The 27,464-nt window shown below is 40.7% G+C and overlaps 1 long non-coding RNA gene across 1 annotated transcript in view; it reads right to left on the bottom strand.

The window, feature by feature from the left end:
* The window catches only part of LOC135993191 (uncharacterized), a 49,598-nt gene extending 22,383 nt beyond the window's left edge, over positions 1-27,215 (bottom strand). The window contains exon 1 of the long non-coding RNA XR_010606829.1: positions 27,016-27,215. This is a non-coding gene — a long non-coding RNA (uncharacterized LOC135993191). The remainder of the gene's footprint in view (positions 1-27,015) is intronic.
* Positions 27,216-27,464: the final 249 nt, after the last annotated feature.

Below are 27,464 nucleotides of genomic sequence, written 5' to 3'. Positions count from 1 at the left end.
CCTCAGTTTTGTTTCCAGTATTTTCACAATTTGCCATTTAAGAGAGACTATCCTATTTAACACTTCTTGGTGGGATATAGAGCCTTCCTGTCACCCTAGGATTTTCACACTCAGAAAGCAAGAGCAAGTGGCTGAAAAGGTTACCTAGAATCTTAACAGCTTTGGACTGATCACTGTTGTGCTGGTGACTCTCCTCCTTGCTCCTGCAAGTTTTCAAAGAAGCTGGGTTCAGACTGCCACTTGCTCATTCTATATTCAGTAAAGAAACTGATTTACGCCCCAGCTAAAATACTGCAACCCCTTTCTACAGACCTTTAAGTCAATCCTTTAGTGTGGATTCTTTTCCACACTTCAGCAATTCCGCAAGAACTTCTACATCTTCCAGTTAAGGCAGTACCAAAGCCATCAATTCTCTGGTTTTTTTCTGGAATATAGCACAGCATATCTGTTGCAACATTCAAGTCAGAACATCTCCCTAGAGTGGTATACCCATCATTGTCCTATACCTTCCCAATTTATTATCATCATTTTACCAACTCTGCTCTTCCCTTTGCGTGCAGAACTCATACTAATGCAGTATGTCACATTGCACAGCTGTGGTTTTGTACGCTTAGTATCTGCACAAATAAGAAATGTACCAAGAAGGCAGTGAATCGGGACACAGCTGCGGGGCCGACATCGATGTGGTTCGTATCCACCATCCTGTCAGGGACTGCAGGAACATTAAGGACACGGCTCACATTAACAGCAGTGGACAAGCCATTTTCCAGTGGCTCCTTAAGCCATCCATCATTGCGCTGTTTGTGTCATAACGCAATCAAACCTGATCTTACCAAGATTTTTAGCCCTCTGAATTATTAGAATCTCTAACACATGCAAATTGTACATTGGATAGCAAGTGTTGGGGCTGGGATTTTTCTTTTTTAAAGGTGAGGGTGAATGAACACAACCCCAGGGCATAGTTGCAATAGATGTCTAAGTACAGGCAAATCTGACTTTGCCTTCAGCTGCACCTGCCTTTATGTGTTCCAAAAATACCTTGATTTGACAAGTCCATCCCAAAAGCTTTGCCTCAAGGAAAAACAGTCTTCCAAGAACTCCAAATTCTGACACGAACTCCTAGAAATTACGTCTTCAGGAATGATCCTTCTGGGAGTAGCGGCGAGGGGACGGCACTTGCATTAGGTCTGGCCCATCAGCAAGAGCAAGACAGGAACAGTGAGAACTTTGTTTCTCGGGTCTAGCAAGCGTGTTGCTCCAGCAAGCAGAAGGACTGAAATATTTGTCATTTTCTTCTTGGTTTTCTCCCTCACCCCACCTTTTAGACTTTAAAAATTCAAGTTCTCATTTGTGCAATGCTTACATCTGTGTAAATATCTCTGCTAATTACTTATTAGTGTCTAAACAGAGCCCATTAGCTCTACAAAGTGCTGTCAGGCACCGAGATAACGCACTTCAGAAGAGGCTGATTAATGGAGAAGTTATACTTGTTTTTTTCAGACAGGTAAGTTACAGACTAGTTGTTTAGGTTACTGCCTCATTCATGATACCACAAGACATTCGACCAGTCAGAATATATGACATGGATGTGCTGAACAATGCCTACTTTTGTAGTGTCTGACAATTATAATGCTCCACCAAAGAACGCAACAGTGATTTCTGTACAATATTGTGGGCCTAGTGCAGAGTCTGCTGGGACAGATTCACTTCAGAATCAAACTTTCAATGGCCAGATGGATTGGAACAGGTCAGACTCCACAACTATAAAATATCAAATTAACATATACCACTTAGAAAGATTCTTCTGAGCAACTGAAGCATGGATCTCCATCAGGAAAAAAAAATTAGAAAGGAAGGAAAGAAGGAAAGAAGGAAAAAGAAGGGGAGAGGGAAGGAAAGGGGAAAAGAAAAAGGAAAGGGGAAAAGAAAAAGGAAAGGGGAAAAGAAAAAGGAAAGGGGAAAAGAAAAAGGAAAGGGAAAGAGAAAGGGAAAGAGAAAGGGAAAGGGAAAGGGAAAGGGAAAGGGAAAGGGAAAGGGAAAGGGAAAGGGAAAGGGAAAGGGAAAGGAAAGAGAAAGGAAAAAGGGAAAGGAAGCAAAAAAATGTATTATCCAGACAAAAGGTTTAATATAGTATGCAAGAATGAGAACTCTGTCTCATAACTGTTAATTGGAGATGAAAATGTAGAAAAATGTATTTGAAGGACAAAATTAGTGGCAAGACTAATCCTTCCTGAAAGTCTTTTTCCTGATGCTCTAGCTGTCATTTTCTGGGTCATATTTCCCTCTCCTCTTCAGTAGCTCTTCCCCAACAGCACCATTTTTGGAGAGGATACAAGATTTTTAAAAGCTATATTTGACTTACAGAAGAACAAAAGTAGCTACGCATCCTTGAAAATGTGCCACTCATTTGGATACAGGTTTGTTTTCAGGTCCCCATTTGCAGCAGCAGCATAAGTGCCTGTGACCCAAAGCAGTCTCCGTCTCAGCCCCGAGGTGCTCAAGCGCTCAACTGGAAAAACACCAAGTAGCAATTCTTTGCCTTCCTTTATGAAAAAGATTGTGATTTCAACCCATTTAAAAATGTGCCCTGTTAAAAACTGTCTCCAGAAACAGCATGTAGAGTTGTTCCCAGTGGAAAGCTAAACATACGTGTCAGAGAAAATCAGTCTACGGGACGAAGTGTCTCCTGCTGGAGGAAGTCATCGTGACACAGAAGGACTCGGCCAAGCTGCTTCATGCCATTTGTGCATTCACTTGCAGTGAGTGATGTAACCCACTTGGGTGCAGTGAAAGAGAAATGAAGGGGCTGGAGGAATATTACACTTGAAAAAAACGGTTTTATGGATGGAAGTTGTACAGTAATTTACCGAGTCTTCACAAATGGAAAGAAAAGAGTAAAGTGAAAACCATGGAAAAGTTCCCCCAGAACTTTCTTCAGGGCAAATAACAGGTTGCTGATTGTCCAAAGGTGTTTGGCTGTTCTTCTGAGGGAAAAGTCATCCTAGCACGGGTGGTGAAAGAAAGTGTAGGTGAATTGGGGAAGCTGCTCGAGCTCAGATGCTGCCACTTACCATGAGGCACTTTGGATCTGCAGCTGGATGCAGCAGTGAACTACAACAAAGGCGGCGATGGCGGAGACTGGAGGGGTCAGACCAGGGACTCAGAGACAGGACTGTGTCCTGTCGGCAAGACGCTGTCAGGTACCAAGCACTTTAGGAATCTGCCCCTTCAGCAAGTGTCTGAGTAGAAGCTGAGGCCTCTGGAAAATAAGGTCTTTGGGGTCCAAATTCAAAGGAGCAGGAACTTGTTCTGCTGTTGCACACCAGGTGGCTGCCACTTCAGAACAAACATAAAATATCCATGAATTTCAGGTACTACTGGCAAATCTGTGCCCAAACGCTTACACACTGTCCTACAGAGACTTGGGGCACACTTCAAATTATTATTGGACTTGCATTCACCCTTTTGCTTGTTCTTATGTTTGCATGCCCCAGTTTTGTTTGCATCCATAGTCCCCAAAGGATCACTCTGTACACAGTGAATACACCTGGAGGAACTGAATTTTTCTGGCAGCAAGCAGGCAGACATCATAAAAAGGTAACGTTTCATAATTATTATTTAATTGCTACTTTCAATTCTAGTCCTCTCCCGACTGTAGAAGTGATTCTTATCCAACCAGGCAGCACGCAACTCCTCTAGCCAATTACTGTTCACCAATAGACTTGATTATCAAATAGAGATCATCAGATGCTCTTTGGGTAGCATTCATCCCCATGGAAAAAGAGCAAGCCCATCACAGCTGAAACAGAGGCAAAATTCAAGCAAGTTATTTGCTGCTGATGGGTTCTACAACAATTTGGTCAAATCCAGTACCCACTTTTGCCTTTGAAGTTAGGACTCTAGTAACACTGACACAGATTCATGAAGTCACGCACAAGGAAGGAAGAGGAAAAATAAATGCCAACACCTTCCCCCACATCTTTGCAAAGGCACTTTCCAACACCAAGATGATCAAAACCAAATCCCTAGCGAAGCCACAGTCTGCCAAAAGAGTACCTAGCCCCAAGGCTCTCAGTGATTAATAATTACATATTTTATGGAAAGTGGAATGGCTTTACCAAGAGAGACTAGCCTGTTGGCTAAGGCACTTCCAAGGAAGCTAAGAGATACTGACTGGTTGACATGCCTTCAGACAGAAATAGGAGCTGAACCCACATCTCCTACATCACAGAAAAGATGAACCAAGAGTTAGATTAGTCCAAAAATATGAGGGGAAAAAATTAGAGATGAAGAACTACTACTCAGTTTTGTAAATTATATTGAAATCTACCTTGTTCATTTCCTTTCCTTGTTCCTCCTCAGATGGAAATGGAAATGGTCATTTCAGTATTTCATTGCGGGGGAGGATTAATTCCCTCCCTCCAGTGTTTTCGATTCAGCTCTGAACTGTGGAAAAAAAAAAAAATCAACAATTATTCACACACTATGCTTATAGATGAAGGCCAACACTGCTGCTGGGTGGGAACTGCACTCAGCTCAGAGGATACAACACCAAAGCATTCCTGGATGACACATTAACCCAATAAAGCGTTATTTTAGAGGCAGGAATCACCCCATGGAGATGGAACATCCCAACAATAGGTCTGCATTCTTTTAGCGTTTAAAGGCTAGATGAAGTGACTTTCATTAACAAAACCAAGGTGCGTTGAGCTGCCATCAAGCTCAGCAGCTGCTAGAGGGTCCCCAGCCCTGTCCCTCCCCACCACCAAGGCAGCATTTTCTTCAGCCGTGCGCTGCACACTAACTGCAAACACCGCCATTCCTTCCACCTCACTATTATGGGCTGTCTTTCTGCTCTCTGCCACGTCTGTTGTGCAAGACTACAAGCTACAGGCAAGTCACAGCAGCAGTACTGGATACCCCCCCGCAAGAAATTCTGTATTTCACAAACAAACGATTTGTACCATTTTGAAATGGGAGAGGCGATGGCAGAACAGAGAGAGGTTCTGGCAGAACAGCCCTGGAGGAGAGTGGGCTCCTCTGATCAGAACTTGGCACCCCTGCAGTCCTGCCCACAGGACACTTTGTCCAGCCTCACCGCAATCCAGGAAAGCCAAGGTCTCCCCGTCTTTCTTCCAGTGAAGAAGAGCGAATTAAGTGCTTTTTCAGAACCTCAGAGATGTTTTACTGCAAGGCTGAGTAGCAAATCTGTTGACCCTAACGATAACACTCCTCTGGTGATGGGCATGCGGGGAGGGAAAAGGGACTGAAAGGTCCAGGACCAAAATACACTTCACCCTCACGTTGATCAGGGTATGTACGGCAGCAGCACGGAGGAGTGACCTGCAGACACATTAGTGTCAGCTCTTCAGGGACACCAATTAATTTGAAAGGAAAATGGATTTCCTGAAACATCTTAAGTGCTGGTATATTATATTTGAAATGAAGCAAGCCAACATTCACTTCTTTGCTAGCTGCTAACACTGGGTTAGCAGGTAGGCCTCACATACACACGTGGTGTAACAAATGATGACCCTACCCTAAAATACCAGCATTTACAGCAGTATTCACACACAGGACCGTATGAAACAGCACAGTCAGACTGTCAGGACTACATGCATATCATAAGGCCATATTAACATATTATTTGTATGGCTAACCTTTTGCTATCCAACAAATATAAAGTCACCAGATTAGGCCTTATTTTCCAATCATTAATTTTCTTAAAACTCTTTAAAAATCATTCTTATTTTTCTGTAAGAATATGTTTCTTTAAAAATAGGCACTTACTTATTCTCAGGCATCAGTTCACTCCCTAGAAATACCACACCACGTCACCCACTAGTCAGGACTGCAAACTGATGTCTTTTTATTCCAGTATATTAAGGAAACCCAGTAATCTAGAAGATAACATTTCATGTCTCTTCCTGTATGCTTTCAATCTTCAGAGGTAATTCTGCACCTTCTAAGAGGTATCTCTCGAGTGACAAAGGGGTAATTTTATGAATAAATAAGTGACAAGGTCCAAAAAGAGCTCAAAAGACCCCATCACAGCCAAATTTAACCGCTGAATCTTTCCATTAAAACATTCTTTCAGTTTTTGGAAACAGAAGGTCACATTTTGTTCTCAGTTAACCAGTATTAACTTGCAGAAGAGGCATCTATGGTAGGAGATTTTTTTTTTTTCTTTTTTTCTTTTTTTTCCTTTTTTTTTTCCATTTTTTCCTCCTTTTCTTACCTTCCCCTTATGTACTCAGAAGCCAAACAAATTTCAGGAATCTGGAAGGAAAGATAAGAGACTTGCCTCTCCAGATTGACACACCCAGATACGATTCAATTGCAGTTCAAATCTACATTTCCTTGGGGAAATTATTAGCCAGGTGAGTTAACTGATCTAAAAAACCTCCAACTCCCCCCAAAAAACCCACACACAAACCACCAAACCTATTCAGATAACTTAGTAATTTGGTTTTTAATGGCAATCGTATCCCTCACAACAGCTACGCCAACAGCACAGCAACCAACACGGAGGGACAGCAGTCAAAGGAACAGCCTCCTAAGCCCGGCTTTGCTGCCAAGCGCTGCTTTGCATAGAATGATAGCTTGGAACAGTCAGACACAACACAACCAGTTATGTAGCACTGACACCTCGCTTTTCCACCGAAATGCATACCCTGGAAGTGCATTCAACACGTGATTTACATTGCCCAGAACATCTATCGTCGCACAAAGGCACCCATCAGCACGCACTCTTTGCGACATCTCGTTAGTCACCCTATCAGCCAGCCACTAGAGATTTTCATCAGGGGTTGCAGAATTCCCAAGGTATTATCCACGGGGGCCTGCAAATACAACTGGACTGCCAGCTGCAAGATAGCACAGTCTCCATCCAGCATTTGACGCAGGAGTGAAGGGACCTCACTGCTGCTCTTGGCACCGATGGTGTCACTGTGTGAAACCCAAAGCCATTCTGAGCCAGACCGCCCTGCCCAGACATCACCTGCAGCCCCAGTTTGCCTCCCGTGTGAGCTGGGATTTCACTGGTTTCACTGCAAGTGACGACAAAAGCAGATAAAGCAAACTTTCCTCAAGAGCCTCGCTGTTCAGATTTAAACATCACTATCATATTGAAATATAAAGGTGCAGATTCTGCTAGAGCTCCACTAAGTCCACAAAGTTATGTTCTTTATCTAAAATAACAACTTTCCCTAAATACTTTCAAGATGAATGCCTTCTAAAAAAGATCAGGAGGAGGCAGGAACTGCTGATGGAGCCCAGTTTTGATTCGACATTAGTGGAATCTAAAGCAAAAGAGAGAAGTTTCAGAAAGAGGATTGATTCATTAAGTTTTAATGCAAAACTGTCAGAAGCCAGTTTTGGAATATAATTTCCTGCTGCTTTACTCATCTAGTAAAGTTCAATAATTGCAAATGTAAATCTAGTTTGTCTTAGTAATATTGTTGTGATATTGGTATAAGCAGCTCTCTTTAAATAAATTAATTAACCAAGTAAAATTAAAATCCTTCCCCTAAACCAGGAAGATATGCCAGATATTTTAACATATCGGTTTGCAACACAGAGCATGATTGCCAAGAGAAACAGTCCCAAACATCTTCTGTTAAATCAGCCTAATTTATTCATTTATTCTATGAAAGGCACACACAGTGTAGGACCTGCCCGACCTCCAGTGCAGCAGAGACTATATACACCAACCGGTTACATCCATGTAGAACCCCAAAATTTCCATGCCTGATACCTAATTTGTATTCATCTGGATTCAGTGTCTCTCTATTGACTTAAACATTTTTCAGTAAAGAGTCTTAATATTGTCTCCTTTACATCATTGTAAATTCTTTTCTCTGCAGCATTTTATATCAGAGTAAATTACAGGATTAGCACTGAAACCCAGAGGTTTGGGTTTTTTTATTTTGCATGCATGCTTGAAGTTACTGCAGTCCAGGTGATCCTGTGTGCTTCAGCAGGCAATGAGTTTGTAAAATAAGGTATATGTTTTTTGGCAGGGTCAGAGCCACAGAATTCCTTAGCAGTAGAAGCAGAACACACATTTTCCGTGATCTTGCATGAAATGTAAATATTTCTGGTTTTTGCACTTTGCTGAATAATAGCTCCTTTTTTTATTTTTTTATTTTTTTTTTTATTTTTTTCTTTTTTTTTAAACTGGATGAGATAGCATGTGCATGAAGAAAGATGTGGACATTAGGATATAATAATCAAGCTACAATAGGAGAAAAAAAGTTAATCTGAAGGAGCGGATTTCCTCTAGGCAATTTTGGAAGCTGAAAGACTATTTGCAATGTCAGTTCTTGAACAGCCAAAGCCTTTCAGCTCAGCATTATCGAGATATATTTTAATCAAGAAGAAATAAGTGACCAAAAAATAAATCTGAAAATTAAGCAATAGCAGTGGATCTAAAAGTAAGACTATTTCAGGAAGGTTAATTAATTTCAGTTTGCTAGGTGTCTTTCAGCATGAACTTATGGGTTTTAGAGGTCTTTTGATAAATGCACGAAAGGCTTTATTTTAGGTAAAGCAGCCTGGTAAATATAGCGGGCATATTTTTGTGGTTCTATTTATGATCACTTAATTAAAAAGTAATAATGCGTGTTACTTGTAATTAATAAGTATTATCTTTATTATTCTGAAGTTCAGGGTGAAATTAAACGGAAAGGTAGATGACAGAATCAAATTGACTGTACTCCGTTTCTAGACCACACTGTGGACACCCCAAGACAAAGCACAGGGCTGGCTCGGCACCTTTGGACAGGAGCGGCCTGTTCCACGGCACGAAAACACGCATTTGACATTATACTCATGCTCACATAAAGCCAGTTTGGTACAGAACGCTCAAACTCACAGCAGAAGTCGTAGCAGAAATTATGCAGAACGAGCCACTGTGAACGTTTCCTCTATTCGTATCTCAGATTTGAAAACTAGCCCCCTTAAAAATTCATTTGTCTTCTCAAAATGAAATACAAAATTTAGAAAACTAAGTACTAACCTGTAACTCTGAATCCTTTTAAAAATTATTTCATAGGCTAGGATCACTACAGAAGACAAAAAATATTATGGTGCATTTTATATCCATACTATAAGAAGACAAATGACAATTGTTGTTTTGATGTATGTGTAAAATACAACATAAGCATTATGCAACAGAAGTTATCTAGTTAGTGAGAGGTGTGAAACCATGTAAGTAACTTTATCACATGGGTGAGCTTACTAGTGTCTTTTGGTAGATGCAGGTACTAAGTAACTGTAATTCTCTCACTTTAATTTGAATATTAAAATCGGTCAGATATGCCATTCATCTCTGCTCAGTTTTCAGAAAGATTCAACAGAGGAAAATGATCCAGTAGGAGATATCAACAAGTTAATGACAGGAAATCCCAAGGCACCACTACTTTCTATTTCTTTACCTCAGTTACAAACACCACCTTGTTGAATTTCTTCAATGCTTGTAACATTAGCAGAGTTTTGCTCTCAACCCAAGCTGTATATTATTGAGTAACAGAGGATTTTGTTATCACAGAGAATAGTATGATGGAGCAGATAAACATAAAAGGAGGCACATGCTAGTAAAGAGCCTTTGATATTCAGCAGGTTCTCAAATTTTTCTGAGACAGAAATACTTAAAAAAAAAAAAAAAAAGGAAGAGGAAATAAATTTACAAAAAGCACTGTTAACCAGTGCTCTCCACACTGTATAATTATCTGAAGCAAATAATAATTCTGTCATTGCTTGAATTAAAGCAATGATGAGTGCATGCAACTACAATACACAACGTGAGAGCTGCAGAAAGAGTTGGAGCAACCTTTGATTGAAGGAACGGGTAATGGATGCTCCATCTCGTTTTTAAAAGTAGTTCTCCACCGCAACTGTCATGTATCTTTGAGGTTCAGTGGCATATATGAAACTAGCTAGAGGATCCCCTCCGATTCCCTAGTAGAAATAGCAAGTTGTGTTAGATTTTTTCAAAAACATCTCTACAAGTCTTGGCTTGTCTCAGCTTTCAACAGGGCTCCATATGGCTCGACATTCCTGCAACTGCCAAGCAAAATACATTCATCAAAACCACTGTAACTCTACAGTCAAAACACTGCATCGAAATGATGGTAACACTGGAAAATGAATTGTGCTTATGAAGTTTTATGTTCAATATGCAGCACAAGAAACCCTACAGAAGCTTTAGCAGTTGCTTACACATGAAAGAAGAGATGTTAAAATATATTAAATATCTTCAATTCACTTCACCAAGAGCAAGGAGGCAAACCAGGGCTAAGACTCCTGAGAATATGAAGCTTATGTTGGAAGAGCTAGTAATCCAGGAGCTGAAATTCATTATTTTTTCCCATAAACTTTCCTTTTCAAAAAACTTCTAACACCTTTTTTTAAATAAATACAAATCCCACAAGCAACATAGCCACTGGTCTAGTTTTCATATGCCTTGGGGAAGTCCAACTCTTTTTCTGAAGACTTCAAAATCTACAAGGTACAAAACTGTTAAAAAAAATTAGTAGACAGAAAAATTCAGCCAGGAAGAAGGGGGGGTCCTATATCCAGAAACTCTAGGAGTGCAAGACTAATATATACAACAGAGATCTTATTCATCATATAGTGCTGTGGAAGCAGGTAGACAGAAAACTATCCGCCGTCCTTGTCTTGCTATGGAATATACTGGTCCAACTGGGTCTGTTCAGGGCCTGATCTCTATGCCAGGCCATATTCCCTTTGCCTTACCCGCACAGAAAGGCAAAGTCTTCCCTCAGGCATTTGGAAGAAATAAAGTACATGGAGTAGAAGGAGCAATTAGATACATCTGTTGAGTGTTTTCCTCTCTCTTTGTGCTAAATGGGAAAATGCTGCTTGCATTTGTAAAGCTGTAACACTTGTACCATTTCAAATGTCTTTTCTTTTGCCAAGTGAACTCTCAAAAATTAGATATTATTGTAGAAAGCACTGCCTAATGAGCCAGTGTCATTTAGAATATTCAGATTTATATTACTACCATCCAGTTTTCAAGCCCTAAAAATGCCATTAATAGGCTTCAGAAATACACGAGATGGTCACAAGGACAATAGACCTGGGTTACAGCTGTTCCTGCAGCTGCCAGAAGCTTCGCATGCTCCCGAGATGACAGTGATTGATAGGCAAATTACATTGCCAGTGCTTTTCTGTGGCAGGCTCATTATTAGACACAATGCCTTGGTTGCTCTTGGGAATTTGCTCCATTTAGCTGTTCCCAAGACAAATTCTCCCACCTCCAGAAAATAAGTTCAGATAGTAGAATAAGTATATATATGTATATATATATCAGAAATAAACACTTGATGTGGTGTGAACAATGCAACCAATAATATTTGACAACGAACGAACGAAATATGAGGAGTTGCAACCATTTATATAATTAAAGAATTTATTTGTAGCTTGGCAAAACTTTTCATGAGACACCTTTTTGCATTGCTATGGTTTCACCTTCTAAATAGGACTTTAATTATGTTCACAGTACATTTAACAGTGGGGCTTTTTTGTAATAGATTCTTACATTCACACTAATATTCCAAATATCCTTAGTCAATGTTTCTCATTGCACATATAACGGAAACAAAATTCTGTTCTCATACCACCAATCAAGACCAATACAGACTTCAGCCAGGCTGATGATCAATATGCACTCGTGCAACTAAGAAGCTGATCAAAGAAATATAACATTTTCACAGCATCCTCCCTTCAGATTTTTCCATGTGTACAGTCATAAAGACTGTGTTTGGTATTTACAGATCGCTAGTTTCAGGTTATTTGTAACATCAGTAAATCCTCACTGTGCAGCTGTGACATAAACACTGTAGGAATAGCAAGTAGTGACACCTACAGAGATTTCCTAATTATTTTCATGCCAGCTGTTTAGTGATTTCTTCATTTTATTTCTCTTGTCTGAAATTAAACAAATTGAGCCTTTGCTTAGGAAGGTTTCTTTAAAAAAGTTTCTGATTTTCTTTTCTCCTCAGGAACAGAGATCAGAATTAGCAAATTCTGCCTCTTAGGAAAAAAAAAAAGGCAGGGGGGGAGAGGACGGAAGGAGCAGAAATTTTCCCGCAACCATAGAATCATTTTGGTTCGAAGGGACCTTCAAGATCATTGAGTCCAACCATTAACCTGGCACTAAACCATGTCTTTAAGAACCTCATGTCTGTGTCTGCCCAACACCTCCAGGGATGGTGACTCCACCACTGCCCTGGGCAGCCTGTTCCAATGCCCAACAGCCCTTTGGGGAAGAAATTGTTCCCAAGATCCAATCTGAACCTCTCCTGGTGCAACTTGAGGCAGTTTCCTCTCATCCCATCACTTGTTCCTGGGGAGCAGAGCCCGACCCCCCCTGGCTCCAAGCTCCTTTCAGGCAGTTCAGAGATCAGAAGGTCTCCCCTCAGCTCCTGTTCTCCAGCTGAACCCCCAGCTCCCTCAGCCGCTCCCATCACACTTGTGCTCCAGCCCCTTCCCCAGCTCCGTTCCCTTCTCTCAACTCACTCCAGCACCTCAAGGTCTTCCTTGGCACGAGGGGCCCAAAACTGCCCCCAGGATTTGTGGTTTGGCCTCCCCAGTGCCCAGCACAGGGACGGTCGCTGCCCTGGGCCTGCTGGCCACACCAGTGCTGGTACCAGCCAGGATGCTGGTGGCCTCTTGGCCACCTGGGCACACGCTGGCTCATGTTCAGCTGCTGTCGATCAATACCCCCGGGTTCTTTTCTGACAGGCAGCTTTCCAGCTGCTCTGGTTTGGAGAAATGACCTACAATTGTTATATTGCTCTGGAGCAGAAACCCAGCACTAGTGTGCACATGACGAACTTTGCCTTCTGGGTGACCGCAGATTCTGGTATCACCATTACCCATACCAAGAATATTTCCGTAGGTTAGAAGCCTGTACTGTTGCTCAAACTAGGAAGCAACTGGTCCCAACTCTGCTGGGGGGAAAAAAAAAAATATATATATATATATATATATATATATATATATATATATTTGGCAGAAAAACTTACACAAAGACATAGCACTGTCACAAGCACTACTTCAGCATGGAAAAAGTTTTCTGATCCTGCCTCTTCCATTTCTCCGTCTCATCTAGCACTACAAACAAGTTTGCCAGTGCTTCCCCTACACCTCGCGTCTCCCACATCTACAGCCAAAATGCAGTTACGGCTTAGGTACACTGCCAAGAAGAACAGATAAAACAAAACGGTCTCTGTATTACCTTGGCACCAAGGAAGGGATGCACACAGGCTCCAGGTAACCTGACCTTAAAAATGACAGTTCATAGCACAGCAAGCAACATCTAAACAAGAGTAACATTCTGTAAATGCTGTAGCACTTTGATCTGGACAAGCAGGAAAAACAAACAAATAAAACAAAACACACACACAAACCAAAACCAACCAACCAACCAAAAACAACGAAACAAAAAACCCCACCGAGAACAAAACAAACAGATTAAAATAAATCCGAAGGAATAACAGTCCTCTGATCTCCATTAGTCAAACTATAATTAGAACTTAGAAGTAGTCTTCTCTTCCTTGCTTCATAATTGCAGTAATCTTTGAAAATCCTATTGAAATGTCTTCAAAAGTTTCTCTTTGCAGTGTGAATGCTTGCGAACTTTAAATGGAAATATAAAGGGACCTAATTTCCCACCAAGTAAACAAAAAGGCCCCCATAAACCTACGATATTTTACCAAGTATATTATTGCTGCAAAGGACACAGATGTAGATGTATGTGGATAAATATGACGAAGTTTCTAGATACAGTATCTGTCAATCACTTAAAACAATTTTAAAAAAAGACAAATCACAAAATCAGTGTTATTATCCTTCATGTTATACCTTTTCTTTTTCTATTCTTTTCCTGCTCCAAACACCTCTGATTTCAAACACAACTATCGCCTTGGTGTCACAGCAGGTAGCAAATGAAAATTGTACCACTCGCCCTTGCTTTTCTTTCAGTTCCCTGCTCAGTATCTCAGTAACTGCCCAAGTGCTGAGAGAGGCAAATGAAAGCAGCCCCTGGCACATGTACGTTGGATCGTGCTCAGCACACATGAGATTTTTAAGATAATTTAGCTGTCCAAACCTCCCCGTCTCTACTGAGACTCATAATTCAGCCATATTTGAGGAGATTATTGCAAGGATGTGGAAAGCCCCTGGCATTAAGGCAGCATTTTAAAGGAACTACAAGTTCTTGCACCAAAGCATTAAGATGCTGTAACTTCTCTGTGAAAACAGTCGTACAATTATTTTATGCAGACAATATATTTCCCTCAGTGGAAGTCAGACTTGCAAATGAGTCAATTACCCTATTTTACTTGAGTCCATATTCTACAGGAAATTGCAGCCTCAAGCTTTTTCTTTTTTCTTTTGTTTCTTTTCCCTACTAAATTCGAAGTGATCAACTTGCGATGGAAAACATGGAACCAGCTCGAGTATATAGAGCATTTTCTACTACATATTACTCTTAGCGGCCAGGTAACATACTGATCTGTTTGCTTTAGCACTTGTTTCATTCCTCTGTATTTCCCCCACCAACCTGAATCAGTTTTATCTGGACCTACCTCACTGCTGTTTCTCCAGTTGTGCCACCACTTCTGCAGAAGTGCCCTGCAGGCACCAGCTCAGGGATCACAGCCACTCTTGGCAGCTTGCTGTCTTTCCAAGTTGAGATTTAGTGACAAAAAGTTTTTTCCTAAATCGGTCTTTGACACACTACTATGCACAGAGGGGGGCAAGAAAAATCTGCTGTTTGTTTGAATGAAAGAGAAAAAAATACTTCCATTTTAGAGAGAGAAACAATGTCTAAATCTGAACCAAAGACTCCAGACACTGAATATGTTTCTATCAAACTGGCTGACATCTCTGCCAGATTACATCAGGTTACATAGTACTAAACCATCAGGACTGAGGAAAACAGAATGTCAGAAAAGCCATTTGCAGAAAGAAATTAAAAACAATCAACAAAATCTAACTTGCTGCTGGTGGTGCGTGTTTATCAAAGCAGCTCTATTGGATACCTCTTCTTCAGCAAAATACAGCGCAGAGGAGTGCTAAGAAATGCTGAAGAGACAGCATGCTTGGGACAGAAAAACATCGCACGTGAGGGCTCCAGTGACCTGATCTAACATCAGTTCTTGCAGTGAGTCAGCAGCTGTTCTGGGTTCTACTGTAGAAGACAGGAGTTCCCAAGTGAGCTTTAAATGAGGACGTCGGTGTCTCAATGCCCTCCCGTATTACAGAACATCGCATGTGGTTGGAACACAACCTCAGCCTGTAAGCTGTTACCAACACCTTACAGACCTGGCCCTTTCAAAAGTATGAGCTAAGTGAGGATTTATTCAATGAAACATATTTTTATAATGCATAAACATTTGACAGAAGTGTTTGGATGCTGGCCAACTGAAGTAGAGCAAGATGGCATCTGAGAAACAGGATGGGAGGCACAGCGTTATCAACCATCAAATACAGTGCATGGTCCAGCACGAGCAGAGGGTCTGCACTCTGCCAGCTCTCCAGACTTGAAAGCTTTCAACGATAAATACATTGAAAATTAATCTTAGGCTTGCAGATCAAAGTCAGGAATAAAATGCCGTAAGATTCAAAGCATCAAGTAAGAAAGAAAGAACCCAGTGTTTATTTGCAAAGTGTCTTTTGGCGTCCTGCAGAGCTAGACTGGATTTTTAATTTTTTTCTTTAAACGTCTGTAACCGGTAATTTTGTGCATACAAAGGCTTAGACAGTCATTCCAGACAGTTTTGGAAAACCTGTCAAGTTTTACTGTCTGGAGATTTTTGAAAAAACAATGGCTGTAGAATGATCTTCATAGATCTTTCATATCTCTCTTTCTCCATAGCAATCAAGTATATTATACTTTAAAGATTCATAAATTACAGATTTCTCACATGTACTTATTGCCACCTAGTCCTCCAGTTTATAATCTCTGTTGCCTCTTTCTTTTTTTGGATTCTTACATTATGTCTGTGCTCACTGATACAGTTTCCATTCTTCAGTGAGTACAGTCATGATGTGAAGCAATCTGTTATAGAATAGCAAGAAATAAAAGAAAAAAAAGAAGAAAAAGAAAAAAGGCACATCTTGTTCCCCATTACATTCTAGATTATTTCACAAAAGTAAATGCAGCCAGCAGAAACAGAGAGAGGGGAAGCAAAATTCGTGGTTTGCAACCATGTTTGCAGTAGGTCAGCATGGCTCAGAACCATAGCTCAGGATTTCTGAAACACCATTTCCAAGCTCTCCATTGTGGCACCTCTGCTAACTCAGACTTCTGCCATAACTCAGTTTGTAACTGTACAGTTAGAGTTTATATCTGGTTAAGAGAAAGGAATCTTGGAAAAGTCAAGCTTTCAATGCTTTTATGGTGCAGCATAAATCTTAAATCATCCCGACTGTTTACTTCGAGGGAGAAAGGAATTCTGTCCTTGACTAAGATAAGATTAGCCTTAAATTAATTAGACAAGAACTATTTTAATGAAGAACAAGGCTCTTGGTGCTTTATCTGGAAGCTGCATTGTGACTGCCAGGGTTGGTACGTGCGTGTTTGTGCACAACCAGCGGTGACTTCCAGCAGCAGGACACCCACCGGGGACCCATCGTCAGGAGCCGGGCTGGGTGGCTCACATTTCATCTTTGGAAATAAACCCACTATGTCCAGTTACTGGCTTTGCTGAGAGCATTGGTAAAGAGGTCCTCTCTTCAGAACTAAAGTACCTATTAATTAACCTCATAATCTACTCGGTCAGTTAGTTATGTGCCCTCTTAACTCTTGCCTCGCCCTTCATGTCCAGTCTCCCACGTTTATCATGCAAATGAGCATTGGTCAGATGGAATAACAAACCTTTTCATTCTATCTCCACTGCAATTCACTTTTTCCCTCCACACTGACCATTTTCAGATAAACCAAACAAAATGGGTTCCTGAGCAACCACTGACTTAGCACAAAGCTTGATAAAAGTCCATAGAAATTCTGGCTGATGGCAGAGCAGGACTACAAAGACCGCGATTTTTCTAAGGTTCTGACATGCAGGTCCAAAACCCCAATGAAGTGAGGTATTTACATAAAATGTAATAAAGCTATGAACTCCTCTCTGCAAGATATTCAGTAGTTAAAAAAACCAAACCAAACCAAACAAACCAACCAAACAACTCCAAACCCCCCCCCCCCACAAACATGAACAACCAACAAATAAATCTGTGGAAGAAGTTATTTCAAAAGAGGAGACCTATCTTGTTTACCTAATTCTTACATTCTTTCCTAATCATCTGCCACTGGCCCCTCCTGGAGATACAGTATTAAGTTAAATGCTCCCTTTGTCTCACCCAATGAAACATGTTGTAAGTTCCAGTCATAAATTATACATTCAAAATTTAAACAGGAATAGTTCTATTAACCTATATCTTTTTCACTCAAAAAATCAATCTTTTCTGACAAACAACACTTGTCACGTTCCGTGATGTAAAGGAGTGGCTTAGGATTGAATGTACCTGTGTGATATGAAGCATAAATATTCACTGTAGCAAAATTCATATCCACCAATGACTGGATTGTTTGTCACAGCAAGAAGTGGGCGCTGAGATCTGTGCTTTCCAGATTGCTAAACTCACAGAGAACTGTCCACAACCAACAATGACATAAAGCAACTGAGGTCAAAGTGTAACAAATATATTATTTTCACGCACACAGGGCATCATGTATGACTGTGTTCAAGAAGAGATTACTTCATATCCGAGGCTTATTAGTTGAACAAAAAGCTGTGAAATGTGCTCTGATCTAATAGTAATATTATTTATTTGCCAGTTGCCATAGTTGGCTGAATCAGTACCTGGATTACAAAGTGCAACACCCAGAGCTGCTTGCAGGTGAACAGAGCAGCCACAGGTGTTTCAGGTGTCTCATTTCAATTTTCATTCTAACTCTAAGAAAACACCTCACCAATGTCATCTTCACAATTAAAATTAATGTGCTGGTATATAGTTATATCACAGTCAACATTACGTATAAACTTTTGCTTCTTTTTTACAGCTTGGTACATTTTAAAATACACACCAAACCAACCAACCAAAACCCACAACAACACCACCACCACCACCAGAAAACCTTGCTCAGATTTGGAGTCTAACATCCATAATCTTAAAAGAAGGTGCTTCTTAAGTGAGCTTGGATACAGTGGAAGTTACTCAATTCTTGTAGGCACCAAATGACTTACATCCATTTTCTTAGCATCTAACACACTGAAGTTCAGAATCAAAGAGGTTCCTAAGCACAACTGGAAGATCAATAAATAGGGAGAGCAAAGAAATTTGGTTCTGTTTAATACAATATAGTGTTTTCCTCCTCTTCAGATTCCAGAAAGCCACATACAGAAAGGCAGATGTGTCCCTCCTCTATCAATAAAAGAGCGTTTTCATTTCCTGTTTTATTATTTCCTCGTGTTTTGGTTTTCGGTCAAACATTGCCATCCAGTGGCAGGAAGAATGCCAACTAAAACATCCTGTCCTTTTTTCCAATACCATCTGGCCTCAAAATGGCATCAGCAAATTAATAATTTTGTTTCCCGCTACCTTGTCCACTTCTAATTTTACATGAGACAAGAGAAAAATTATGCAGGCATAAAAACTCCTAGCTAGAAACACCTCAGCAGAGATGAGGTGTCACCACCGCTGGGGACAAGGGCCATCCCCACCGAGCCCCCGGCTGTCCCCTCGCAGAAGATGGACAGGGACGGTGACAGCGTGGTGACCCTGGGGGAGTTCCTGGACATGTGCCAGAAGGTGATGAGCACCAGGGGGGGGATTGGTGTCATTGTCACGCCCCTCCCTACCACCTTTGCTCATCATCCTGCCCCAAAATGACAGACTGGGGGTGGTGGCAGAGCCGGGGGACAATGCCTGCAGTGACCTGTCCCCCTGCCCGGGCAGGATGGGAACATCATGAGCTCCATGTGGATCTTCCAGAATGTCATTTAGCACCTGGGACCTCCCACCAGCATCCTTGGGGGGGACGGATTTTCTACTATTTCCACCAAAACAAGACGTTCCAAGAAAGAAGAACTGAATCCAAGGGCCCTGCCCAGCACCTGGTGAGGATGCTGGAGCCGTTTTGGGGACAGAACCCCCACACAATGAGGGTCCCCCTGTTCCAGGGACCCCAGGGCCCTTCCCTGGGCCAGCCCTTGGGGATGGGTGTTTCTGCCACACAAAGATCCATATTTCTGCATGAGGAGAGAGGGTTTATCTTCTAAATAAAACACCTGGCGACAATTTAGGGCCAGTAGGTGCTGCCCAGGGGACGGTGCCCAGGGCCACAGATGGTGGCCCCAGCCCCGGGGTGGCAGGGACAGCGGTGGTTTTGCTCACCAATCCAGTGTGACGCAGTTGGGAGGAGGATTTGGGTCATTTCTGCTTTTTTTCTCCTCACAAACGGGTCGCCTTTAAAATTCCTGAGCTTTAAAATTCCTGGAAGTTTTGCAAGAGTTGGTACCTTTTACTAAATCCTGTACTTATTATCACTGTTAAGAAAAGATCACAGGGACAGAAGAATTTGCATCTGATCTCTCACAACAGGGCTTGTGATCACAGTGCCACACTCAGAAACGTCCTCAGAAATAGCCAAGGTAGAAACTATTATAGCCATAAAATATATATTTTTGGTGGTTTTAAATTTTATATATATATTTATACTTATTATACATAAGATCTTTTGGAGTAGTGAGATCTACTGTTTCAGCCCAATAATTCAAGCTTCATTACTACCTCATCTATCCTAGCATGTACCTCTTGTTTAACAATCTGAATGCAGTTTAGAATCCTTAAAATTATTCATTACACATTTATTACAATTATTCATGATTTTCACTATATGAAAAAAGTGCTGATCAGCCACAAATGGAAAGCTTATTTCTTAAGCAGGATAAGATTAAATTCCTTCTATATCACAATAAATTTACTGGGGCATGTAACTGCTAAAATAAACAGTGTTTGATTTTCCTTAGAAGGAAATCATTTTAGAAATAGCTGAGAGAAGGGATAGTAAGTGTTCAGGTTAAGCAGTAAGGGTTTTGTTGCTTTCTTTCCATCTTTCATGAAACCTCTATATACATTGCACATCCCAGCTCTGCATCATTTTTGTTGGCTGTTATTTTAGTTCACAAAAAAAAGAATCATCATAAACTGAACTAGAATTCCACATGTTGCACACACTCTCCTGTATTGTTAGTAGTCTGTAGCTGTAGTATGGAACCCTTGTTTGACAGCAATTTATCACAATATTTGTAGAAAAATGACCTCCAAATAACAAGGCTAAAAATACATGTTCAAGAACCAAACACAGTGAGAAGTGGTTTTATGCATTAAAATGAAAACGAGTTTCTCAGAAGAACACTGGCAGAGGTCGGTGCTGTCTCACTGAAGCTCACACTTACACGCTGCAGAACCCCGAGTGAGACAAATGATTTAACGCACACACACGAAAAGGACAGAGAAGTATAATGTTACTTTTGGGGAGAGCAGAGGAAGGGAAGAAAGGGAAAGACATGACCATGCATCCCACTGAGTGCTTCAAAAACGCTTCCTTTCTTTCACAACAGCCCATCCATAGCCTGCAACCGCTCACACACCTGGCAGCCCAGCATCGCCAGCTGCTGTCCTCAAAATCTACATCTCCACGAGTATGAACAGGGCAGGCAAAGCTTTGGAACCAGCTGCAAACAGATTTGGAATGGGTGACTTAAGCGATAAGGTAAAAATCACCCAGTCAATGACACATTTCAGTTGTTTTTTCACAGTTCCAGACCCACTAAATACATATAGACAGCTTAAAAATACTTTTTTAGAAGGTCGGGTGGGTTTTTTGTTTGGCTGGTTTGGTTTTGGTGTGGGTTTTTTGCCAGCAGAGGCTGCTATTTCCTTTTAGTTCAGAAAACACATGCAATGGTTGCATATACACTAAAATACAGAGAATCAAGTGTTGTGGAAATTGCTTGTTCTAATTAAATTAGTAATACTTGGAAGTTAAGCAAACAAGTAGTTCATGCTAAATCCTTCTATAGCATTTAAGGCGTATGAGTTTGTTCTAACTACCAGATCAAGATGCAATAAAAACACGAGGATTGTTTATAGAGCCAAAAAACCCAACTTCCCACATTTCACTTCTTTCTTTTTAATGACAGAACATAGACAGTTTTGGGAGAGAGGAATTCCTAACAGGCTTTCAGTGCTTTAACAAGCTTTAACAATCTTTAGGTAAAAAACATGAAAGCTAACAGGGAAAGGACCCTTTAGCTTCCCTATACAGGAATATCCGAGCTAAACTGGAATCCACATTACTATACTTTTAAGAGAACTTCCTTTCATTAACAAACTCCTTGAAGATTCAATTAACTTTATTTGTTCTTTTCAACTCCTGACAGATTTGTACAGCAAAGGACTGTTAGGATACAGGGTAAAACCAGCAGCAAACACAAGTGAAGTGAACCACAACAGGATGACAAGCAATGAAAGTGACAGTTGTGAGGATAAGGCCTTTCGACTATTTTTTTCTTGCTTTCTTTCTAAGATCTGTCTGGCTTCTCTGTTCCCATTAGGCCTTTTACAGTGTGTGTACTGACAGCAGATTCTCTGTATCAGTGCAGCAAAGATAATCATATCCTCCAGCCTGCGAAATGAGCATCCCGCCAGGGACACCTGTCACCGCTTCTGTCACAGAGGATGCGCCTGGTGATGTCCTGCAGACTGGTCCTGTTTCTCAGCAGCCTGGACACCCATCAGCCCCACTCTTACCTCCTCTTGAAACGTTTACATTGTTCACCTGATCACTAGGAATATTAATTGTTTGAAATGGAAAAAAGTTGCGTTTCTATGTGTGTTTATGGCAAACACATAGAGCACCTCCCACTAAAAGTGATACTGGCTGAAGTCTGCAGCAATCAGTGTTCAGTGAAGAAAAAGAGTATTTCTGTTCACTAGAGTGACATACGGGAGGTAACTCCACTGCTTGTGCAGAGAGGGACGGCAGTTCATGTACACAGAATGGCACAGAATCATTATCGGTTTTCCCAGACTGCTTTCTTGGTCTTAGAATTGATTATGGGGCAGGGGGGGAGAAGAAGGCGGGGGTAAAAAGCCACAGCAAAATGCACTTCAGAAAATTGTCAACGCTTAGAAGATAAAACCTTAAGAAAAGCCAAATGTTGAGAACATTTCTTATGATCTAAAGATTAGATAGAGATGAAACAGAGAGTAATTACCACACTGGGCACACAGAAAATGTCGAATGTGCTAGCAAAACTTGAACAGGAAGGCATTTTAAATGGGGGGTGGGGGTGCTGTGGTGGTGAACACGACACACGGGACACAGGGGTGAAGAGTTCCCCAGGACTTAGATCATAAACTACGCCCATAAGATACAAGTGTATTTTGCAGGCATCAGATGAGCAGTTCAAAATACTTGGAGTGAGCAGCTGCAAATGATCAATACTGTATTTATTATGTATGGTCTGTGTTCAGATTATCATATAAATCAACCATAATTGAGATTTTCAAGATTAGAATAACAATGTCATTATTACTTTCCAATTCAAGACAGGCACTGTTGCCTGTAGAACAACCAAGCACCCAGCTACATGGGAATCATGAGCTGTTTAACTTTCAGGACTATCGAACAAAAGGAATCCCACCGCACTGGCGGAAGCAGCCGGTGCACTGGAGCACAGCGCCGCCTGCTCAGAGATCTCAACCGCTGGAGAACGAGTTGATGAAAACCTTATGAAGCCAAGGAACATAAATGCTGAGTCTTGCACCTGGCATGCAGTAGCATCCCACAACAGCTGTGCAGAAAAGGCCCTGGCGCCCATCAAATGACAAGATGAGCATAAGGCAGCACCATGTCTGTGAGGCAAAAAAGGCTCACCACGTACGGGCCAGCATTAGCAAGGGTGTAGCTACTCGAATAAGTGAAGAGATTATTATCCTCTGTTCTGCACTTGTGTGTGATCGCATCTGGAGTATTGTGTCCAGCTTGGGCTTCCTACTACACAAGTAACATTGAAAACCCACACTGAGTTCAGGGGAGTGCTGCTACACATGAGATGCTTGAGATAATTAAGGCCTGGAGATGATTAGAGGACTGAAGTACAAGGCTCAGTGTGCTGCATTTATTTAATGTAAAGATGAGAAGCTTAATGAAAGATCCAACTACTATTGACAACTATCTAACAAGTCGTTAAAGAGAAGATAGAGCCAGGCCCTTCTCTGAGATGCTCTACAAAAGGGTAAAAGGCAACAAAAATAAGGTGCAGCAAAGGAAATCTCAATTACACACAAGGAAGAATATTCTTCATAATGAGAGTGTTCAAACACTGAAACAAGCTGCCAGAGATATAGTGGGATTTTGTCATTAAACATATTCAAAACTTGACCGGACAAGAACCTGGTCTAACTTCAAAGTTAGATCTAAATTTTACATTGGCGCTATTGAGAAAGGGATCAGACCAAATGACCAGTCAAGATCTCTTCCAATCTTAATTATTATATGAGTCTACGATATTTAGCTTTCACATTCACTGTGTGAACCTTAAGTGCTCAATGGCAGCACCCAGCAGAGCTGTTAGAAGCTAATTCCTGGAAAATCTTGGACAGCTTAGAAAGAAATAAAAAACCAGAGATCTTTTTACAGCTTCTCAGAATGAAAAGGAAATGGCCTGCTTTATCAGTGTGATTTTATATTATATTACACTTAATGAATTACATTTTGGATGATCAATGCACTTTGTGTAAACTGCAGAAGCAAATCGGAAGCCATCAGGAAGAAACTAGAGAATTTGGCAGGTATTCTTCAGACTTCTGGCACATGAGCAGGAGGCTGAAAGATTACAGAATAAGCATCCAGCTGGATGTTGATGGTAAACTTCTTAAAAGCAACGTGCGAAGTTAGGTGGCAAGATAATTACCAATGTAAGTTTCGAACTTGACATTTCAAATTTTGAAATAGGTGATCTCAGTGACTGGAAAGTAGGATTATAGCCATATATTATTGTAGGACTAATAACAATAACGTAATGGATTAATTCCTTATCATTTTTGTTTCAGATACTCTCCCTATACTCACACACAGGTCATTATATGGACCTGTTTTCTGCTCTAAGTTTTCAGAAATATGTCAAATTGAACATTGTTAAGTATAAAAGCACCTAAACAAGGTCTCTCTTGGTAAAATCCTCATAGGAACAAAGATCTGGGTTAGGTTTTTTTACGTAAGTAGTACTACCCACTACATAACTAATAACCATCAACCTGCTCATTGATCTTATCAAGCGAAAAAGCAACTTTGTCCCTCCTCATTAGCATTTTGCACAAATGTAACTGTGTCAGGGCCTTTAAAATAACAACAAAGTCTGACAGCCTTTGACCTAATTCAGAAAAGAAGACTTGCTCTAATCTCAGGAAATGTGTTACGAAAATCTTTAAGAGGCAGAGGTCTGATATCGCTCTCCTGGCTTGAAATTCTGGAACAGTGGTGACAAACCAAATTTCTGGTGGAAGTAGTAGATGAAAAGCCAGCAGAAGGCCATGGCTCTCGGATGAGCGAGAGTGGTAATGCTGCCTGAAGCCGCTGCTACTGCATCCTGGGGTGCAGCTCCCACTGATCTGCTGAGGAATTTCAGAGTTCGGATTATCAGCAAGTTCCAGCTCTATCACATCTCAATTGCCAGTTGCGTAACATATATCCCTACAAAGGTTAAGAAGACATTAAAGATTACGAGATACTTGCAGCTCAATAGCCCATATCTTTGCCATCACTGCTCCAGAATTTCAAGCCAGGAGAGCGATATCAGTTTATTGTTCTTACAGTGACAAGTTTTAATATCTCAAGCTCATAGGCCTACTAAGAGTTAAAGAGTATAAGACTGATCCAGTAAGCTCACAATTCACTTGAGTGTAAAGCTAAGTTCTCCTTTATCATCAAAAGGCGTAACAACCTCTGAAAGAAGCCATGTGAACAGAAACATTTGCCATGTAACTTGGCAAAATCAGCCTCTGAAGCAGTTTTTGGATCACTCCATAAAGAAGTGAATTACTAAGCCGTCACAACTAATTTTCCATAAGAGACTATATCAAAGATCAACAAATTTCTTTATAAACTGCACCATGAGGTATTGCTATTTCTTGAACTTGAAAGAATAAAGTTGCCAAGAGGAAGAATATGCCATTGTAAACAAGTATCAGATGGTAGAGTGATTGCTCCAATGCCCTGTTCAATCACACGTAACCATGAACACAGGAAAACACAGTCAAACAAGAAAAAGATGATATGCAGCTACATTAAACAAAGGTCATGATCTCAATTCTATTTTTCCCCCAAAAGTTTCCTAGGACAAACCAGAAAGAAAATAAAGTTCTTCATTTTTAGAAACCAGCATTTAGGTACCAGCAATTAGCACAAGCTCTTCTTCATGGTTTTCCACATCATGAGCCAGATTCTTTCATCATTATTCATGCTACCATCCAACATCACGAAAATATTGCTTTTAACTGTGAACACTCCCAGCTGAACTACCTATCCAAAATTCACAGCAGTGGGACCTGGATTTGTTATTTCACATACTGGAAGGAGTTTCAAAGATAATTAACCTCATTACTTCTACTTCCTTCCTTCTTGATCCAGTGGTGTAGGGACGGTTCAAATTTCCTGTTTGTACCTCATCATAAGGGGAGGTCTGTCATCCTGTATGGTGTCCATTCGGTCACGGTTTAGGTTAGGAGGTAAAGAAGATGGGGAAGGAAACAGCAGCAAGGTGAAAATGTGCTATATCCATGTATCTATGCTTTTCCCCCTTAACTTCCCAAGAGTAACAATAAGAAACAAATATGTGATTCCTTGTCTAAATCCTGAACTGTCTTATCTAAAGAGGATTAAAAAAAAAATCCTTCTTTTTCTCTCACACTTATTTTTAATACGCATTTTTCAAATTAGAGACATGCTTTAAAAAAGTATATATGTATGTAGGTATATATGTATTTAATGCATGAGACTACTTTGAAACAGTATATGGCTGAAAAAAAGAATTCTCCTTCCTACCTGCATACTGCTTATGCCTGGATTTAGAAAGCAACAGTTTCCTCTAACAAATTAAAGATGAGATTCTAGTTTATAAAGAAAGAAGTTAAAACCTACGCTTTGCAACTTCACAGTGTATTAACTGTTCTGTTCTAAGTGACTGTACGAGCATTAAACATATAACTTTTTGTCTACAAAAACTATGACTATATGTAATGTAATTCTGTCAATATTTTCTAACAAGCAGTTTCTCTGTCAACTTGTAAAAATTATCAGAACACTTAAATACTTCCTGTCTTTGTCCCAATAATTCAAAATACAACAGTTGCACACACACAAAAAAGCAGGTGATAACTCTAATGGGGTTATAAAAGACAAACCGCAGTTCCAAATGTGCAAACAAGTGATATTTAGCAAGTGCATGATTGCTTTTTCTTCTCAGATTCTCCGTATGCAAGCTTAAAAGACTAAATAACCCCAAAGTGTTTCCTGGGAAATGCTCTTAATTTTTCATTTCAATGACAAGTCTCTTGTCCTGCCCCACCCACCACAATAATTGTCGTTCAATTTAAGACAACTCGTTTCCCTCAAATGAGGTGCAAAAACACTTTAAAAAGTGAATAAAAAAATCTTTCTTTTATAATCAAGATACAATCCTAATAAAAAGTGCTATTAGGTGTTATTCAGCATCGGGACAGTCAGGTTGCCCTTTTCGCACCACCTCACACCTATGAGCACAAGTTCTGTTCACATTTTCTGCTCAGAACTTGTACAGACACTTCCTCTTCAAACTGGCTCATCAAATCTCTCTAGTAACTTTTTGGAGACATTTAATTACTGATTTGAGCTATAGATGACACCAACAGAGCACATTGACAGATAAACCTTACCAAGTCTCCTATATCTCAGCAGTGTTGTGTCAGGCAAACAATGGCAATTTTCTTGACCATATTGCTTTTTCTTCCCTCTCCTCCATACAGAAGTCTGCTTGCTTTCCCTTTCTCTTGCATTCCCCTTCCTTTGCTGTAGAGACAGTTGTCCCGAGGGCTTTACAAAAGGTCCCTCTCCGGAAGGCTCCTTCACCTCTGCATGTCGCACTTTGCCCCAGCTGCAACACACCCTACAATTTAATCCTGTCCAGGGGTGCGGTTATATCTTTATTAACCTCTTACTGTCAAAAGCAGCATGTAAATGCAATGTTTTAGGATCCAACTACCCTTCCTCCGATCTCGCTTCCTGTGGGTATTCTGGTATTTTAGAAACCGAAGTGGCTGCTGCCCAGCCGGGCGAGAAGGAAACACAAAAGAAGGATTTAGCAGCACTCTGGCAGTTAGTGCTG

Source organism: Caloenas nicobarica, chromosome 11, assembly GCF_036013445.1.
Source record: "Caloenas nicobarica isolate bCalNic1 chromosome 11, bCalNic1.hap1, whole genome shotgun sequence".
NCBI lineage: Eukaryota > Metazoa > Chordata > Aves > Columbiformes > Columbidae > Caloenas > Caloenas nicobarica.
Note: the sequence above shows the minus strand (reverse complement) of the source record. Positions and strands in the feature narration are given on the sequence as shown.